The following is a 3,819-nucleotide window of genomic DNA, read 5'->3' on the forward strand; positions in this document are numbered from 1 at the left end:
TCCCTATGACTTCTTTGCTGGGTGATACTGGACAAGTGGCTACATGTCTCTGAATCTCTATTTTCTCATTTAAAAAATACATATAAATCCTAATAGCTGTGAGCAGTGTTCTTTTGAGGATGAAAAGAGTTAAGCACATAAAACACTTAACCCAATGCCTGTTTCACAGTTAGCACCCCACTGGGTGGGACTATGTGAGTAGACAGGAGCCCTGGTGGTGCAACGGTTAAGCACTCAGCTGCTAACTGACAGTCGGTGGTTCGAACCCACCCAGTGGCTCCACTGGAGAAAGATGTGACTATCTGCTCTCGTAAAGATTACAGCTTGGAAAACCCTATGGGGTGGTTGTCCTCTGTTACATGGGGTCACTATGAGTTAGAATGGACTCCATGACACCCATCAACAACAACAAATGGGTGGATGGAGCAGGAGCAGGTTCGTTTGGACACCTACATGGCCTTTGACAGGGGTCTGCGGTAAATGCTGTTTCACCAGCTGGAGGGACAGTTTGGCTATAGGTTGGCAACAAATTTTGAAGATTAAGTGTTTTTTCCTGTATAAGCTTTTGCTGTCATGTCGATTTTGACTCATGGCAAACTTCTGTGTTACAGAGTAGACCTGCTCCACAGCGTTTTCTTGGCTGTAATCTTTCTGGAACGAGATTGACAGCTTTTTCTTCTGTGACACCATTGGGTGGGTTTGAACTGGCAACCTTTTGGTTGGCATGGAAATGCTGAGGAATTCCCAGGATTTAGGGTGGAGGGTCGACGAAAGAGGGGAAGGCCACGAGATAGATTGACACAGTGGCTGTGGTGATGGGCTCAAGTATAGCTAGGATCATGGAGCTGGTATGGGACTGGATGGTGTTTCGTTCTGCTGTGCATGGGGGGTCGCTATGAGTCAGAGATGACTCGATGGCACCTAACAACAACAACAACAGGCTGGGTCTGAAGTAATACAATTTAAAAATAAATGATTAACCAGTATTTACCGAGCCCCTGCGTGGGTCTGTGACTGTGCAAGAAAATAAAAAAGTAGATGCAACCCGGTCCTGCTCTTGAGGAGTTCAAAGCCAAGTATCAGAGCTATATCAGTACACGGATAATCAAAAGGGTTTATGAGTTTATGATAAGGGGTAGAAGAAGTTTATACAAAGTATTAAACAACAACAACAACAACAAATAAAGCAAAACGCAAACCCAGTCAATTTCCATTCTTGGCAACTCCACGTCTGACAGAGTAGAACAGCCCATAAGATTTTCTTGGCCGGGCTCTTTATGGAAGCAGATAGCCAGACTTTCTTCTGTGGTGCCACTTGGTGGGTTCAAACTGCCAACTTTTATGTCAGTAGTCAAATGCAAACTATTGGACCCACCCAGCCATCTTATACAAATTATTGTAGGAGCACCAAAGAATAAGCAACTGAGTTTGTGAATAAGATGGAAAGCTTTACAAGGAAGCTATCCCTTGACAGGTCTCGAAGTATCAGTTGGAGTTCAGTTGCTGCCCAAGATGGAGGAAGAACATACCAGTCAAGAGAAATGGTGCATAAAATTATGAAGAAGAGAGAAATTGCATTCACCAGTCAGTGATCTTCAGTACTTTATCCTTCTAGGGTAAGCATATTTGAAATTATTTGCCATGTGAGGGGCACTAAACTCTCACAGTCATCCTTTCTATTAATCTTCACAGCAATGCATTGTTACCCATCTTATGTATCAGGAAACTGAGCTTGAATAACTTCCTAATGTCATATTGCTACAAGATGGTTGAGCTGGGATCCAAGTCCATTTTAATCTAACTCCTGGATGCACTCTTTTCTTTTTTAAATTGTAGTGATAATGTTATTGTTGTTGTTAGGTACTATAGAGCTGGTTCAGACTCATAGTGACCATGTGTAAACAAACAAACAAGCAAAAAAAACAACCTCACTGCCGTCAAGTCAGATCTGACTCACAGCAACCCCTCCTTGAGTTTTCAAGGTGATATTACTATGGAAGTAGATTTCCCAACCTTCCTTCTGGGTAGTGGCTGGTGGGTTTGAACCGCCAGCCTTCTGGTTAGCAGTCAAGTGCCTTAGGCACTACGCCATGTGTACAACAGAACAAAACACTGTTCCATCCTGTGCCGCCCTCACATTTGTTGCTATTCTCGAGGTTAGTGTTGCAGTCACTGTCTCAATCCATCTCATTGAGGGCCTTCCTCTATTTTACTGACCCACTACTTTATCAACTTGATGGCACATAACAGCAACATAACAGCAACTTTACCAAGAATGACGTCCTTATCCAGGGACTGGTCCTCCTGATAATGTGCCCAAAGTATGTGAGAGGAAATCTCGACATCCCCACTTCTAAGGAACACTGGCTGTATTTCTCCCAAGACAGCTTTGCACATTCTTGTGGCAGTCCATGGTATAGTCAATATTCTTTATCAACATCATAATTCAAATGCATCAATTCTTCAGTTTTCTTTATTCATTGTCCAGCTTTTGTATGTGTATGAGATGATTGACAATACCACAGCTTGAGTCAGGTGTGTCTTAGTCCTCAAAGTGACATTTTTTACCTTTTAACATTTTAAAGAGGTCTTTTGCAGCAGATTTGCCCAATGTAATGCCATTTGATTTCTTGACTGCTGCTTCCTTGGGCCTTGATTGTGGATCCGAGTAAAATGAAATTCTTGACAACTTCAATATTTTCTCTGTTTATCATAAATGTTTATTGGTCCAGTTGTAAGGATTTTTGTTTTCTTTATGTTGAGATGTAATCCATACTGATCTTCATCAGTAAATGCTTCAAGTCTTCTTCACTTTCAGCAAGCAAGGTTGTGTCATCTGTGCATCACAGGTTGTTAATTGGAGTCTTCCTCCAATTGTGATGCCTCCTTCTTCATAAGATCCATCTTCTCAGATTATTTGCTCAGCAGACAGATTGAATACCTATGGTGAAAGGAGACAACTCTGATGCATACCTTTCCTAATTTTAAACCGTGCAATATCCCCTTGTTTTGTTTGAATGACTGCCTGTTAGTCTATATATAGGTTCCACATGAGCACAATTAAGTGTTACAGAATTCCTGTTCTTCTCAATGTAATTCATAGTTTGTTATCATCCACACATGAATGCTTTGCATAGTCAATGGAAGTAGATCCATTGGTGGTAATATATACAGCAAAACATACTCCATCTTAACAATTTCTGCATGTACTATTGAGTGACATTGATTACATTGTTCAAGTTGTACAACCATTCTTGCTATACTTTTCCAAATCATTCTGTCACCATTAACATAAACTCAATGCTCCCTAAGCAGAACCTTTCTTTTTTCCCCTACCTCCCACAGCTGGTAACCACTAACAATCTTTTGTTTCTATATATTTGCTTATTTCATAATAGTAAGATCATACAGCATGTGTCCTTTTGTAACTGACTTATTTCCCTCAGCCTGATGTTTTCAAGGTTTGATGTTGTGGCATGCATGAGAACTTCATTTCTTTTTACAGCTAAGTAGTATTCCACATTCTGTTCATTGATGCCACATTTTGTTTATTGATTTTTCTGTTGACAGTCATTTCATTTGTTTCTCCCTTTTGGCTATTGGGAATAGTGCTACAGTGAACCTTGGTTTCTGTTTGCATTCCTGCCTCCACGTATTTACCTAGGATTCAGATTCTGAGTCATCTGGCAGTTCTATGTTCAACTTTTTGAGGTGCCATTAAATTGCTTTCCACAGTGGCTACACCATTTTACATTCCCACCAGCAATGGATGAGGGTTGCAATTTCTCCTGAACTTTGAAATTTTGACTGCAAGGGTCA

The sequence above is a fragment of the Orycteropus afer genome, unplaced genomic scaffold (assembly GCF_000298275.1).
Source record: "Orycteropus afer afer isolate SDZICR_OR568_19922 unplaced genomic scaffold, OryAfe1.0 scaffold00405, whole genome shotgun sequence".
Classification (NCBI taxonomy): domain Eukaryota; kingdom Metazoa; phylum Chordata; class Mammalia; order Tubulidentata; family Orycteropodidae; genus Orycteropus; species Orycteropus afer.